Source organism: Phyllostomus discolor, chromosome 1 (assembly GCF_004126475.2).
Source record: "Phyllostomus discolor isolate MPI-MPIP mPhyDis1 chromosome 1, mPhyDis1.pri.v3, whole genome shotgun sequence".
Classification (NCBI taxonomy): Eukaryota; Metazoa; Chordata; class Mammalia; order Chiroptera; family Phyllostomidae; genus Phyllostomus; species Phyllostomus discolor.
The window spans coordinates 187817057-187833375 of record NC_040903.2 but is presented as its reverse complement, the minus strand read 5'-3'; the positions used below and the strand labels follow the sequence as shown (position 1 = coordinate 187833375).

Sequence of the window (16319 nt, the reverse complement as noted above, 5' to 3'; positions counted from 1 at the left end):
TACATATGTTTTAACTAACAAATATTAGATTTTTATCAATTATATAAATATTTATATAGAAAGTTTCACATAAACTATTCACATGTAAGTTTTCACAATTTCTACTCCATAATGTGCAGAGCTACAATCTCTTTAATAAAACTTTCCGGTGACAACAGCTCAACCTTTACTCCTGAGGCCTCCACTGGCTTTGCTATGTGCAATGCGCATGCGTGTTTGTGGGCAAGGGTACTGGTCTATCTCAACCACTTAAACAGCTCTACTCTTTTTTCAATTGTAGTTTCCAACTCTTGGCAATTGCAGCACTAAAGAAAGAGCCACATAGCTTCTCCTACTCTACTTTGACTGGAATAACTAATTATAATTCAGCACTGTAGAGACAGAGTTATTAGCTAATACTCAACTCTAGACACTACAGTTCAGTTACTGGCCAGCAATGTTTAGAAGCAGAAACCTTGGCAATTAGCAGCAAATTTTCATTATCTCTCAGCATAGAATATGAACAATTGCCTCCAGAAGAAGCAGAATCAAAACACATATAAAAGCCACACATGTACCCTAGATCTGTAATTGTCAATGAGGATCATCAAAGCGTCAGTAGGGTTTGATGCGAGGAATCTTGACACCTATAAAATGAGACAAATGTGTTATCACCTGAAGAGAAGTTATGTTAGAAATGAGTTAAACTACCATGAAGTAGATTGTCTTATTTCAAAGTGTTTTTTTTACCATCAGTTAATGACCTCTTATTTCATATATTTGAAGAATGTTAATGCTGAAAAAAAGCCCAATACTATCATCACGATTTAAATAAAAGAACTAAAGTCCAAAAAGATTGTATAACGTGCACACAAGGTAGTGTAGCTGAGTAGAGCCCTGGCTACAACTGGAACTCCAATTTCCAAACGACCCTTTGTTGTTCTCTCTGCTAGATCTTCCAAATATCAGGTCCCCTGCAAAGGAAGTTTTCAAGTAGGAAGTGGCACTAATCACCAATTCTGTTTCTAGTAGCCTTCTACTAAATTAAACATAACACAGTGTGTATGGTACACTACTTTCTAATCTTTGAAAGGCAAGGATCATCTATCTCCTTTGCATTATCTAAAAGTATCGAGCAAATTCTTCAGTTGGAATAGAATAGAGATGGTTCAAACAGATGGGGTAAAGTCACTTGCATGTCTAATTTTGCTGTGGAAAGTTCAAAAACTGAAGTGGTGAATGAAAGAGGAGAGATTTCTGCACCAGGGTAAACCTATGCTGTAGTTCTGCCACTTGTTAGGTGTGGCTGTTGATATCTATTTTACATGGAATGGCTATAGTATCCTGATGAGACAAAGATTCGTTGACCTTAAACAGACCTTCAGGCACACCTGATGTGTAGAAGAGCCAAGTTTACCCCAGTAGTCAGTGTCAGAGATAGTATTCAAACCCTTGCCTCCTGGCTGTCTGAGACTTTATAAAAAATTTTCACTGCACAATTTTATTTTAAAATTAAGATTTATGCTATGAGGAAAATGGAGAGTGGATTTAGAAACCAGGAAAAGTAAGTTCTGGGTCCAGCTGTGGACATTCAAGTGCCTAATCCCTTTAACTCTTATGAGTGTCAGTTGTCAAATTCCACACAATTAAGAAATTCCAAAAATTTATTCCATTTTATGTAAATTTGATTCCAATGTAAAAGATGGAAAGAGCAATTGAAACTAGGTATATGTTTCTAAATATGTCTACATGCTAGTGCTCCAGTAGAGGAAAACTCTACCTACTCCGTCTGTATTTCCCAGAAGTGAAGAATTTGTATGTGTGATCTTGAGTAAGAGCTACATTATTTTTTAGAAATCAAATGAAAAAATTAACACACATTTAAATAAATATACTAGAGTTGGTTTTGCAAACAAAAGCTGTAGGAATTGCTTTCACTGTGGAAAAAAAGAAAAGCTTGAAAAGTATTGTAACTGCTCCGCCTCAGTAATCTCAGTAATTGTTCTCCCTGAGGCACAACAATGATCTTACAGGGCATAAGCTAAGGCCATGTTAGATGTGTTCCTGGGGACAAAGAAATAGTATTGGATGGCCTCTGGTAAGGTAATATAGTTGAAAGTGCCTTGTACACTACAAAACAAAATTATGCATAGCATTTGGAATGTTGGCATAGAATAGCAGAAGGGACATTGGAATTGGCATTAGGAAATAGATTTCAGTCCCAGTGTGGCCATTTACTAGCTACGTGAGCTTAGGCGAGTCACATAACTTCTCTGACCCTCATCTGTCAAACAGGGATTATCATAATTGCCCTGCCTTATTCATAGATTGTGGGGAGAAAATGAGGTAATATGTGCTAACGTGGGTTGTAAAATGTATCACATTTGCCAAATGTTAAATGTTATTTTCTACTTACATACTGAAAAAAATCCCATTACATATTCATGTGTCTACATCTTCTGTGTGTTAAACTTCCAGCCCAGCGTCATGACCTTCGGCATAGTCTATTATTAAAGTGATTCAATCTCCTTTATTATTTCATGTCCTTCTCCCAGGCCTTTGATCATTAGCTACTTTGCCCCTCTCTTACATTTAGATCAAGCATTAGTCTTTGAGTCCAGTAGACTCGGGCTGGAAACCCTGCTTTGTTACCCATTGGCTGTTTAGACTGGGGGAAGATTTTTAAAATCTCTTTAAGCCTCAGTTTTTTCATCTATAAAATTGATTATTATGCATTAAGTGAGTAAATAATCCATGGGAAATACTTAGTACAATTCCCCTAATCCTTACATTTTTATTGCAGTGATTCTAAGATGGAAACGTGTGGAAGCAATCACTACTCTGACTGGAATAATTATGTGCACAAAGACAGTGCTGTCTAATGGTTCACTCATGGGACTCTGGCGGTACTGGGAGCTGTATTCTCACATATGCAGAAAAGCGTAATGGTGTGGTTTTCTTTGTCAGTTTTGTTCCTTTGAACCTGAGTGTGCTAAACGTTCTATGCTAAGAACTTAGGAATAAAACAATTTAATTCTTCCAAATTTTCAAATTCCAACAAATAAATGGCAATTGCAATACTATTGGATATTAGCTAATTGCCAGTAGTGGGACTGTGCCACCATTTATTCTAAAATATGTAATACTGACTTAGCAGAAGTGGAAATAAGTAAGGAAATTGATATTTCAAACTTGGAAAGGATGGAGGCAAGTAATTTTTTCAGTGCCAAAACATTTGGTAAAGTTAATACCTGTCATTGCTTTCTAATGCTAGCTCTTTTGGAAGATACTAGAAAGCAGAATATTAGTAATGAGTGGTGATTACATGTCGTAAGCCATGAGAAGAAATAGGTGGTCTCAGACAAGAGTCGGCTGGCTTTTAAGCAAATATGGAAAAGAGTCAAGAATGGGAAAAAGCAGATATAAGAATGAAAGTCATTGTACAAAAAAGATCAGATATGTATGATGTTAGAGGCCCTGAATTTTTATTTTGGATGGAGCCCTGCACATTATATAGCTGGTCCTGCCTTAAAAAGAAGAGCATAGTCAACCTAAGTATTAAAGGATTAGCAGGACTTCCCCAGCAGGTGAGGAGGAGAGAACAATATGTGCAACATCACAAAGAGATTCTGGACCTCTAAGTTACTAGCAGCAAAACAGAACCAGGATATTCCTGGTGACTGGACCTCAGTTTAGCAACCTCAGTACTTGAGTTCTGGCTGAGAAAGAATTCAGAGCCAAGACTCAAATACAAACAAAAGTTTATTTAAGAAAGTCAAAGAGGTAGAATAAGTGAGCTGTGGAAGAAGTGAGCCAGCCAGGCTGCATAGGCTCAGGAAACAATTTACAGAGGCAAAAGAAGGGCCCTGGGAACTTAGGAATAAGAAAGGCAGAAAGAATGTGCTTGGGGGAAAGAGAAGAGGGGAAGGTATGGGCATGCTTCAGAGAGAGAAAGAGCTCATAGGGTCCTCCATCCTGAGGGTTTTTATCTGCTTTGAAAAGGTGGGGATCTTAGGGGAGGCCCCAGGGAAGGATCTCAATGGAATATTCATCAGCTTTCCAGAAGTGTCCTTTCAAGGTCGTGCTCTCTACTGCTTGGTTGGTGTTGAGGTAGGGGTCAGTAGTCATCATAGCTAGTTCTGATGTCAGCCAGGGCATTGCCCTGCCTGGCCTTGCTGCTTTTCTGGGCCTGGAGCTGAAACACATTTGAGGCCTAGATGTTATCTCTAGTTTGACAAAAGCTCTCTCTGTGGCCAACAGACTTGAGGCTTTGTTCCTAAGGTTATTTCATGTGGATCAGAACCTCATTAACCTGAGGGTTTAATGCTTAAGGGAGTGGTCAGTCAAGGGCTTGTATGGGAGTCTTATGTGGCTGTTCTCCTGCCCTCTTGTTCCTCCTCTGAGGGGGGTCTACCACATGACTAGCCACATGCCAGGGAAGGAAATGTCAGGGGAGGGTCTGAATCGCTGACCAGTAATTTGAAAGGTCAAGGGGTCTAAACTACACAACTTTTCTTCCCTAGAGGAGGAAAGGTTACCCTAGGGGCAAGTTCCTACCTTACAATTCCTCTTGCTAGGCATCTGAGGCTTTGTGCCCTGGTGACATACCCTACCTGGCCTGTACATCCTACTTTGCTCATACCTGTCTGACTGCCCACTACAAAGTGACCTAGTGTGGCTGGTGTGCAGAGGTCAAGTTAAAAATTAAGGAAACAGGTTGGAGAGGCAGTTCAACTGAACCACAGTAGGCTTGCTGACTTTATTAAAGAGTTTTAATTTTATTCTGTAATTTTTTGACCTTAGGACACTACCATATTTGCTATACAATAGCAAAAGATGGGATGAAGGGAAATGAGACTAGAAATTGAGGCAGGAAGGGCAATTCATGGATTAATGCAATATTTGAGACAGGGAATTTAAACCTTGCCAGCTTTACCTTGGAATAGCTATATATTTGGATTTGAAGACCTCACCTTCCTTCTTTTACTATCTTTTTTAAAATGAAAAGCCTTTAGTAATTGAAACAGAAGAGGTATTAATCAACTCTATTTCAGAGTTATGCTAACATCAGTAATTGAGTTTATAATCTATGTTTTGTTCCTTATGAAAAATGTATTTTCATGTTTGCGATAGCCTGGGGATTTCAGATTAATGATCTTTTATATGGTAAATAGAAATAAGGCCTAGAACATTTCATTAGTAAATTCAGGAATTATATCAGTAATTCTAAAATGTTCTGCATTTGCATCTTACTAACCACCCTTATCTACATTTGCAAAATCAAAAAATATTTCTTTTTTCCCTTTCTTTTCTTCCTTCTGTGGGGGAAGAAAACAAAAATTTCCCTTTACCCTGCTAGGCTGAAAATAAAAGACAGATTAACAGGAGAGAAAAGTTTAATAACAAGCATAACTTTTGTATACACGTATACCTCCTTTAATAGCATTTCCAGCTAACAGCAAAAGTAGATATTGGGGGAGGTGTGGAGGCCAGTTATCGGGAGGTGGGGGTACTTAGAAAACCACAGTAAACAAGGTAAGGTTGTTATGTAGATTTAAATCATTGCCTCTCCATTGATAAAGAATTTCTAAAGATTTAGAATCATTCTTTTCTTTCTGGTAGAGACACTCTTACAAAAAGAGATTTCCCTTATAAATGTAAATGTCTCTTACAAAGGAATGACTTCTACTCAGTTTTTAGAGCTTCTCCCGCCTGATGTTTCTTAAAAGTAACCAGCTCAAGATAGTCAGTATGCCAAAGAGATATGTTTTGGGGGTGATACATCTTGCCCTCCCTCCCTCCCTTCTCCTGCTCTACTTACCTCCCTTTCTTCCTATTTTTAATTAATCGATTGATTAATGCCTTAAAGTTTATTTAGGACCTAAGAAGCTGGACTAGATCATAACACATCCTTTTTGTTACCGAACAGAAAGAGTTCATCTACCTGATGTAACCAGGGCCGAACACTAAACACGGAGAATTGCAGTGGAGAGATTAGAGTCACTTTATTTGCAGAGCTCTACACAAGAAAAATGAGAATGCGATGGCTTGAAAGGCCAAACTCCTCGATCCTGTGTTTGGGCCAGTTTTTTAAGGAGTTAGGGGGAACAGGCTGGGCAAGTTTAAATGGAAGGACCTTGGAGCTTGTCCATTTGTAATAAGGGGCTCTAGCACCAGATCCTCCTGAACAATGGACATTTTGCTTCTGAAAGGGCTCTGGTGTTTCCATTCCAGGTCCAGGTATGTCCCAGTTTTTTGGTTCCATGTGTGTGGTGGGGGATGGGCAAGACTTTGGTGCCACGTGCAACTGGAGGTTAAAGTTCTCTCCTCTGCACATGCTTTGGCTGCATGACATGTGGTATTTTGTCTGAATGCAGCTCAGGATTTAAACAGGATAGGACCATTCTGAGCTTGTTTTGCAGTTACAGTAGTCCTTGGAGAGCTTACAGATTTATGAGTGGCCAAAATAAAGCAAGGCTACCATATTTCAAAACAGAGTGTGGTGCATCATCCTTTTTGAAAAAATTGTATTTTATTGATTATGCTATTACAATTGTCCCAATTTTTCCTTCTTTTTACCCCCTCCACCCAGCACCTCCCACTCCCTCAGGCAATTCCCCACCATCAGTTCATGTCCATGGGTCATGTGTATAAGTTCTTTGGCTACTCCATTTCCTGTACTGTACTTTACATCCCCGTGGCTGCTCTGTAATTACCTATTTGTACTTCTTAATCCCCGCAGCTCTTTACTCTTTCCCCACACCCCCTTCCATCTGGCAACCATCAAAATGCTCTCTGTGTCCATGATTCTGTGTCTGTTCTTTTTTGCTTAATTTGTTTTTTAGATTGGATTGTGGGTAGAGATGTATTTATTGCCATTTTACTGTTCATAGTTTTCATCTTCTGTTTCTTAAATAAGTCTCTTTAACATCTCATATAATAATGGTATGATGATGAAGAACCTCTTTAGTATTTTCTTATCTGGGAAGCTCTTTATCTGCCCTTCAATTCTAAATGATATCTTTGATGGGTGGAGAAATCTTAGATGTAGGTCCCTGCTTTTCATGACTTTGAATATTTCTTGCCACCCCTTCTCTACCCTGCAAAGTTTATTTTTAGAAATCAGCTGACAGTTTTATGGGAACTCCACTGTAGGTAACTAACTACTTTTCCCTTGCTGCTTTTAAGATTCTCTCTTTATCTTTAAACTTTGGCTTTTTAATTTTGATGTGTTTTGGAGTGGACCTCTTTGCATCCATCTTGTTTGGGCCTCTCTGTGCTTCCTGGACTTGCATGTCTATTTCCTTCACCAAATTAGGGAAGTTTTTCTCATTATTTTTTAAAATAAATTTCCAATTCCTTGCTCTTTCTTTTTCTTTATTGTTGTTCAATTAAAGTTGTCCCCATTTTTCCCCATTACTCTCCTCTGCTGTACCCCCCCCCCCGACATTCTGTCATTCCCTCCACCTGTTGTCTTTGTCTATGGGTCCTTTATACGTGTTCCTTGACCACCCTTCCCTTTCTTTCCCCCTTTCTCCCCTCCCCTCTGGTTACTGTCAGTTTGTTCTTTATTTCAATGTCTCTGGTTATGTTTTGCTTGCTTGTTTCTTTTGTTGATTAGGTTCCACTTATAGGTGAGATATATGGTATTTGTCTTTCACTGCCTGGCTTATTTCACTTAGCATAATGTTCTCCATATCCATCCATGCTGTTGCAAAGGGTAGGAGTTCCTTCATTCTTTCTGCTGCATCATATTCCATTGTGTAAATGTACCATAGTTTTTTGATCCACTCATTTACTGATGGGTACTGGCACCCCTATGACGTGAATGTTGGAACATTTGAAATTGTCCCAGAGGCTCCTAACACTAGCCTTGTCTTTTTGGATTCTTTTTTCTTCTTCTTGTTCTGACTGGTTGTTTTTTGGTTCCTTATGTTCCAAATCATTGATTTGATTCTTGGCTTCATCCACTCTACTGTTGTTTTTCCCTGTAAATTGTTCTTTATTTCAATTAGTGTATCCTTTGTTTCTTGCTGGATCTTTTTTATGCTGTTGAGTTCCTCACTAAGTTACTTGAGCATTTGTATAATCAGTGTTTTGAACTCTGCATCTGATAGATTGCCTATTTTATTTTGTTCAGTCTTTTTCTGTCATTTCGATCTGTTTTTTTTTTTTTTTTTTTTTTTCACTTGAGCTGTGTTTCTGTTTCCTCATTTTGGCAGCCTCCCTGTGTTTGTTTCTATGTATTAGATATAGTTGCTATGACTTCCTAATGTAGTAGGTGTCCTGTAGGGTCCAGTGGCACAGCCTACCCTATCACCCAAGCTGAGTCCTCCAGGTGCATTCTTCCTGTGGGCTGAGTACACCCTTCTCTTACAGTTAAGGCTTGATTGCTGTTGGCAGGTCAGAGGAGGGATTTACCTAAGACAGTCAGCTGCAAGGACTGGCTGTGACCACTTACCACCATCTCTCCCTTCTGTGGAGGATCAGCTGTGCAGGGGCAGGGTGGTGGTGCTCTGCAGTGGTCTGTAGTTTTCCACTGGCCGTGCAGTCTCTGTGGTTTCCCAGGTGGTGCATGCCAATGTCAGCCCCCACCTGTGTTCTGTCTGGGGCCACCCTGCCTGAGATATAAAGCAGTCTGCAGATGGCTGCCATTAGTGCTGGGCTTGGAGGTTCCCAGTCGAAGCTAAGCTGTGACTCTAGGCTGGCTGCTGCTGCTAGTGCCAGGCCTGGAGCCACTTAGCAAGTGATATGGGGGCAGGGGGTTCACTGAGGCCAGCTGCTAACAGCTTGGGTGAGCTATAAATTGGGAGGGACGGAGCCTCAGGGTAACTCCAGGGTGGGGCAAATAGGACTAGTCAGGTTAATGCAGTCTCATATGTCATCCACCTCCTGGCTCTGTGGCTCTGTTGGGGGTGGGTTCAGAAGAAGGACTGTGGCCTTTGCCTACCTTCCTGTGTGGGAAAAGGCTGTCCCCCAGCTCTCTCCTTGAAACCAGCTACTTCAGTTCCTCCCTGCATGCCACTGGTGCCTTTCAAGCTGCTACCCTGGTGCTAGAGCTCAGAGTGAGTCTGAGTAACTATGTGTTTGGGTTGTTTAAGAGGAACTACTTAGGACTTCAGAAGTTTCTTCCACCAACTCATTCCACTGCCTTTTGCATCCAGAAGCTATGGGGACTTACCTTCCTGGCACTAGAACCCTGGGCTCGAGGTGTGGGGCTGCTTTTGGGCTGGGACTCCTCATTTCTGAGATACCCCTTCTGAATTTTATCCATCGCATGTGCATGTGGGACCAGCACATTCCATGTCTCTGCCCCTCCTACCAGTCTGGATGGTTGTGGTTTCTTTAATTTGGTAGTTGTTAAACTTCCATTCAACTTGATTTCTGATGATTATGAATAATGGTTGTTCTGTTGTTTAGTTGTAATTTTGTTGTGGTCATGCAAGGATATGAGCTGTTTACCTATGCCTCCTCCATCTGGACCAGAAGTCCTGATGTGTTATCAGTACCCTTCCTTCACACATCTGAATTTGTTGGATGGCCACCAGCCACAGCTCCATCTCTGTGGCCTTTGCTAGGAAGAGCTTATAACCTCCTATATGGATATGACAGTGTGTTTAATAAATATAATGCTTTGTAGTATTAGTTCAGATTGGAATGGATTGAAAGTACTAGAGTTAGAATTAGTGACTAAGTTTATAGAAACAGAAAAAAACCTCATATTCCAGGAACAAACCAGCTAGACCACATAGGGTCAGGGAACAGGAGTTGCTGTTTGATCATACATGCCTATAAATTCCTAGTCCGTTTCCTAGACTCACAGACACGGAGAGTCATGGGCCATTTGGGACAAAACACAGAAGCTATCCTTCTTCATATTATAAAGCACTGAACCTATATCATTAAACAAATTATTCTAACCCATTTTTCCTTTCCTTTATTGGATTTCGAAGTTCAGTACATATTCAAATTATTCAATTTTGCTATCACTTTTATGATCAAATGTCCTACTTTTGAAATGGAGAACTCAGCTGGCTATGTTTCCTATTAAGTTTAAGAAGCTTTTATCATTTAAATAAATTAAGTCTTCCAGTATGAGCTCCGTTGAACATAATGAAGCATGAAGAAGAAAAGCTTGAATGAAATAAACCTCTCTACTCACAGAAACAGTACCAGCTATTGTGCATTCTGCCAATAGATATATGGCTAGAATCAGCCTGATTCGTGATTTTTTAAAATTTTTGTCCTCATTTCTTTTGTCATGTTCATCAGCAATTTCATTTGCCATTGGGGGAGAAAATAGACACAGAGCACATCAAGTGCAAGAAGTTCTAAATTTTTAATACTGAGAAAAAAACTCAATGTTAGATTTTTAAAGGCTGATTTAACACCACATTGATAATCATGTATATACATTTTTCCTTTTATTTTATGTGGTTTAATTCATTTACATTGCTCTCCTATGAACTTCACTCAGATTGTTTAGCATTTTCTTTCTTTTTTCCACATTTTCTTTTTGTTGTTCAAGTACGGTTGTCTCCATTTTTCCCCCACCACTCCTCCCCACCCAAGCCATTCCCACTTCCCACCCTTGATCCTACCCCCATTCGGTTTTGTCCGTGTGTCCTTTATAGTAGCTCCTTAAAACCTTCCCCCCTTTTTCCCCCATTGTCTCCTCCCACCTTCCCTCTGGTTACTGTCAGTTTGTTCTTAGTGTCAATGTCTTTGGTTATATTTTACTTGTTTGTTTTGTTGATTAGTTTCCACTTATAGGTGAGATTATATGGTATTTGTCTTTCACTGCTTGGCTTATTTCATTTAGCATAATGCTCTCTGTATCCATCCATGTTGTCACAAGGGGTAGGAGCTCCTTCTTTCTTTCTGCTGCATAGTATTCCATCGTATAAATGTACCATAGTTTTTTTTTTAATCCACTCATTTACTGATGGGCACTTAGTTTGCTTCCAACTCTTGGAGGCCTAACATTTTCTAAAATGACATTTTGGGAGTGGTTTCTTTTGTTTGTCTTCTAGAGATAAATCATCATCATTTCCATGTAATAAATGTGTAAAATTAATCTATATAGCTAATGTAGTGAATTAGCACTACATTAGCAGGGAACATTTTACTTCTGTATGGCACATTGCCCATACAAGAATCAATTGGATTATGAAAACTCTTATCAATAAGTTTGCAGATTCTTGCAACTTCCAAAGAGTAGTATGTAGGTTTTTTAATCTAGATAAAATAATTCTCTTTTTAAAGGGTTTAACTAAATAAAATGTATCAACCTTCCATTCTGTTATTAAGTTGAACCATTTTATTACATGCATGATTAAAAAGTTAAAAGTAAAACGCACCTCTTAGAAGGAAAGATTCTGAAGGATATATTTGAGAATACTCATGCTTGTATGGTAATGTAGAATAATCTCCTTGCTATTTTTGTGGTGAAATGTAGCTCCCTTAGTAATACAAATACATTGTTATTTAAATTTAGAGTGAAGGGTCATAAAGTTTATCTTCAAAACTGTGAGGATTTATAGGGAGGGCCTATTACTTTTAATGCTTTTGAAATATAATGAGTTACTTTAGGCATCCTTCTTTATTTTTTGTTTGTGACATGTGCACTCTTTAAAACAAGACAGAACAGAGAGCTCTCATGCTTAACATATAAGACATGTATCAAGGGTGGTGGCACCTCAGTAAATTATTAGTCTTTAAACCTTGGTAAACATGATTAAATCATCTTTTTGTTTCTTTGTTTTTAGTCTTAGTGCCCATATTCTCTTACTTCACATTAAGAGAGTTTTGCACTGTCATTAGCTAGAAAATAAGTTTTTAATGGATGTTATTACATCCTTACAATGAAATTGTTCTGACTCAAGTTCTTTAAAGACTGGTTTGTGGGTCGAAGATCTAAACCTGATGCCACTCAGAAAGCATTTGTTAACCATTTCCTTCTGCCTGGCAGTGGGCTAGGTGCTCGGGATGCCAGGGTAGATGGTTTCGTGTTTGCTTCCAAATGGGGAAATAGGAGAAGACAGTAATGATTGATTATAATAATATATATAGCATCGATTCATTGTTTAGAGAGTATAAAATAATAAAAGTAGAAAAAAGTCTTCCTATTTGTACTATTTTTGATTCATAGACCTATTACAACCATATATTTGCTGAATATATGAAAAGGTTATTGAATTAATAAATAACACTTATTTATTAGGGTCTTTCAATGTAACATACACTGTTGTAGAGACTGGAGATACAGACAAAAATTGCTGTCCCCATAACAAACAAATCCGGGAATTAGTTGGATCAAAGATGGTATTTAAGTACAGGGAAAATCACTTTCTTTTATTTCCCTTGGTCATTGCCTTTCATAAAGTGATAAATTTAATACATGTAGAAGCAAATTAAAAGAAAATCAAGGGTCCCCTTGAAGGGAACAAGAAGCCACAGAATGGTGGCAGGTATTTTGAGCACAGGTAGACAAGCCTATAGGTTTTGCCTTTTTTTTTTTTTTTGATAACTTTTTAAAAAAATTTTTAATTGTTCAAATACAGTTTTCTGTCTTTTACTCCCATCCCAGCCCACCCCCCCCAGTGCTCCCCACCTCCCTCCCATTTCTACCCCCCCCCCCAGTTTTTGTCCATGTGTCCTTTATACTTGTTCCTCTAAACCCTACCCATTCTCCCCTGAAATTCCCTCTTCTCTCCCCCCTGGTCACTGTCAGCCTGTTCTGTATTTCAGTGTCTTTGGTTATATTTTGCTTGTTTGTTTGTTTTGTTGTTTAGGTTCCTGTTAAAGGTGAGATCATATGGTATTTGTCTTTCACTGCCTGGCTTATTTAACTTAGCATAATGCTTTCCAGTGCCATCCATGCTGTTGCAAAGGGTAGGAGCTCCTTGTAAATTGTGTTGCTATGAACATTGGGGTTTATAGGTTTGTTTGGATTGGTGTTTCAGGGTTCTTAGGATATAATCGTAGCAGTGGAATTGCTGGGTCAAAAGGCAGGTCCATTTTTAGTTTTCTGAGAAAAATTCCATACCGTTTTCCATAGTGGTTGTACCAGTCTGCAATTCTACCAAGAGTGCACTAGGGTCCCCTTTTCTCCACAACGAGATACCACTTTACATTGGTCAGAATGGCCATTGTAAACAAAGCAACAAACAAGTGTAGGCTTTGCCTTTGAGAGTAAGGACAGTTTAAAGACTGTCTCCCTTAAGGCTCTCCTCAGCTTTTTCGGCAAGGTTCTTAATTACTCAACAAGCACAGGGCTTCAGTCTTTCGTTCAATTGACTGCTTTCAGGGACTGTTTTCCAAGGCAAAAGCTCTGTGAAGGGCTACTTGCTGGGTGTAAAACTGCTGTATCACTCACTACTTCACCCACTTAACTATCTGGGTTTTCACAGGGTCGGGGAGGAAGTGTCAAAGTCACCCTGAGGAGCTGCAGTGGGGTGTAAACTGTTGGAATGTGGCTCCTTGGACTTGTATCCTGGTCACTTACTAGTTGCGTGACCTAAGGCAGACCCCTTAAACTTTCTGTGCCTTAGTTTGCACTTCTGTAACATGAGAATAATAGGACTTATTTCACAGAGCAGTTATGAGAGTTAAATTAGATAACATGTGTGGACATAATCTTTTTGCTGTAGGTAAACTTCTTATAACTGTTTTTCAATTAGTCTTAATTTCTCTTCTGTAGTCAAAAGATAGAAGACAAATTCAGTCTCATTCAGCAAATTCCATCCAATCCAGTAATGTTTTTTTAAGTTAATTTTGGCTTAAAAACCTGGTTATGGTAAGTAGTTGATCAAATGCAAGTATTATTTTCAGTTAGGTTCCTGTTCAAATTCTGTAGCTTGCGTAGGAAATTGCCTCGTGACCCTCTCTCCTCCTGGCCCTTCTTCTGCCCCCACTTCTCCTTTCACAGGGCTCAAGACTGCCTGTGCACCTGTTGCTGAGACAGGTTTGTGTGGTGCGGGGTGGGGCAGTCACTTTAGTACCAAGGGCTTGTCTGTAAGATCTGGAAGGCTTCTGATTAATCCATAGTGTTGGCTGTTTGAACTGTGTAAGTGAGCTCCAGGGCTTTATTTATTGTGGGGCATGTGTAATGGTCTGTAAGTCCTGTCAGCAGGTATCTTACTGGGTGTAATAATTTCTTCTACCTCATGGGGGTACCTTTGCCTCACCAGGCTTTTGTGGGGTAGGGGCTGAAATTACAATTGGCTCTCTTCTGTGGTTTTCTGTGCCTATGGGGATCCTAGCCATGCCCATCCAGGCTATACAGGAGGTAATCTTTTCACTCCAGTGAGGGTACCTGCGTTTTCCACCCAGCTTTCTTGGCTCCAGAAAGGAGATGTGTAGGTTGTGTTGCTCTGCAAACTCCAGATGAGAAGTCAGGACCTGTCTCTATGTTCATAAGTATCACCCAACCTCAAGGGAGCTATGTCTAATATCACCTCATCCCCTGTCCCCCAGAGTGGGGAGTAGAGGGAACAGGCCAATGGGCCACACTCTTAGGAGTCTCCTAATGTCCCAAACCTCTCTCTTTATCATTTTCAGGTCCTTTTACAACTTCTTGGTGGCAGAATATGCCAACCCAGTTCTACTGCTTTGTCCCCTGGTGCAGACTCTCGGGACTCTGACAGTTTGACATTTGGAGTCTTTGTTCTCAGCAGTCCAAGCACCTTTGTTTGTTCTTGGCTGCTGGGGTGGGGGTGGTGCGATGCAGCTGGGAGTCAAGAAAGCTGGAAATGGCTTTTTTAAATTGATGTTTTACTTGGGCATATTACACTCTTAAATCACCAAGCATCCTGAACTTGGTAAGCACACAATAATTGTAAGCAATTATTAGCCATTATTTTAAATATAAAGCTTCTGGCCTCAGATGTCCCCAAGTCCACAGTTGTCAAGGACCCCAAATCTCTCATAAACTATGAGCCTCACATGTGGCCATTGCAGAGACAGTAATGTCCTTGTCTATCACATACCAGTAAGTCTGCCACATTTAGCAAACAAAAATACAGGATACTAGTTAAATTTGAATTTCAGATAAACAACAAATAATAATGCACAATTTTTTTAGTGTAAGTATGTCCTAAATATTGCAAGGATATCCTGCGTTTTATCTGACATCCCTGTGCCAAGTACCTACCCTCCTCCACTACTAGTTTGAAATAGATCCTTTTTTCCCAAATGGGAAGGCTACTGCCACTTACCACATTGCACTAGGCTATGTCTATGAAAGGCTAAGTAACAATCTTTAAAAAAAACAAAAAAGGTAAGAAGTGAACATGAAAGAGGACATGGCCAATTATTTATGTTAGTTCCCGCATGTCAGTTCATAGAACCAAAGTGAGTGCCTTCTTGGCAACAGGGCATGAAACACGAATAAAGTGTCTGAGTTTCCATGTTTGGATATGTCTGGCCCCAGAGAGTGTTAATATCTTTTCTTTTAAGAGTGTGCATATCTTGAAGTCTTAGAACAAGCTCTGTTTACTTAGGAGATACAAGAAACCTGTCAACCCTTTGAAAGATGTCTAATTAAACTGTTGGAGCTTTGATGTCAGGCTTGGAGATTAGTATTACATCTTTTAAAAAGATTCAATATCCTGTGCCACTGGAATGGGGAAAATATGCTGATCTTTACAGACGGTTATTGAATTTAGAAAATATTTATTTTTAAATTTCAAATCATTACCACATGATAAGCTGTATTTAGTGCATCAGTCTCACTTTTTAAAATGTGCCCTTAGAGAACTGCTGTCTCCCTCACTTCCCTGTTGATGAGACCATTATTACTATGGGTTTCTGGTATAAAATCAATGACTATATGTTTCTCCTGCAAGCTGAATCTTTAAGAGGTGATGGAAATGGCTTCAAATACAAAGTATTTTATGAGAGTTCACAGAAGACAGCCAACATATTTTGAGAGTCTATTATATGCCAGGGACTCTTCTCATATATTTCCAATCTAACCAAAAACGTAATGAGAAAGGGTGATGGAAGTAAGTAATATTGCTGTTATCATAAAATTGTCTGTTTCTGAAAGCACTTCATCTAACTCCCCTTTGAATTTTCCTTACAGCCTTCATCTGCAGTTATTTTGTTTTTCAGAAGGACTCAGTCAAAAATCTTACACTATTTAATTCACTTCTAACTCTGATAATATAAGTGATAATTTCTTATATAGTTAATATTTTTATTTCTCTTGATAGGAATTATAAATTTCCAATATCATTTTCAAAATATATTTGTTCATAAAAGTATGCTTATTTATTTGTGGATACTCATCTAACATCACATGCACTATGTATTTAATTTTAGTTTAAAATTTAAAG

General features: G+C 39.1%; 1 protein-coding gene across 1 annotated transcript in view; it reads left to right on the top strand.

Annotated features, from left to right (window-relative positions):
- The window catches only part of KCNH5 (potassium voltage-gated channel subfamily H member 5), a 259894-nt gene that overhangs the window by 235918 nt on the left and 7657 nt on the right, over positions 1-16319 (top strand).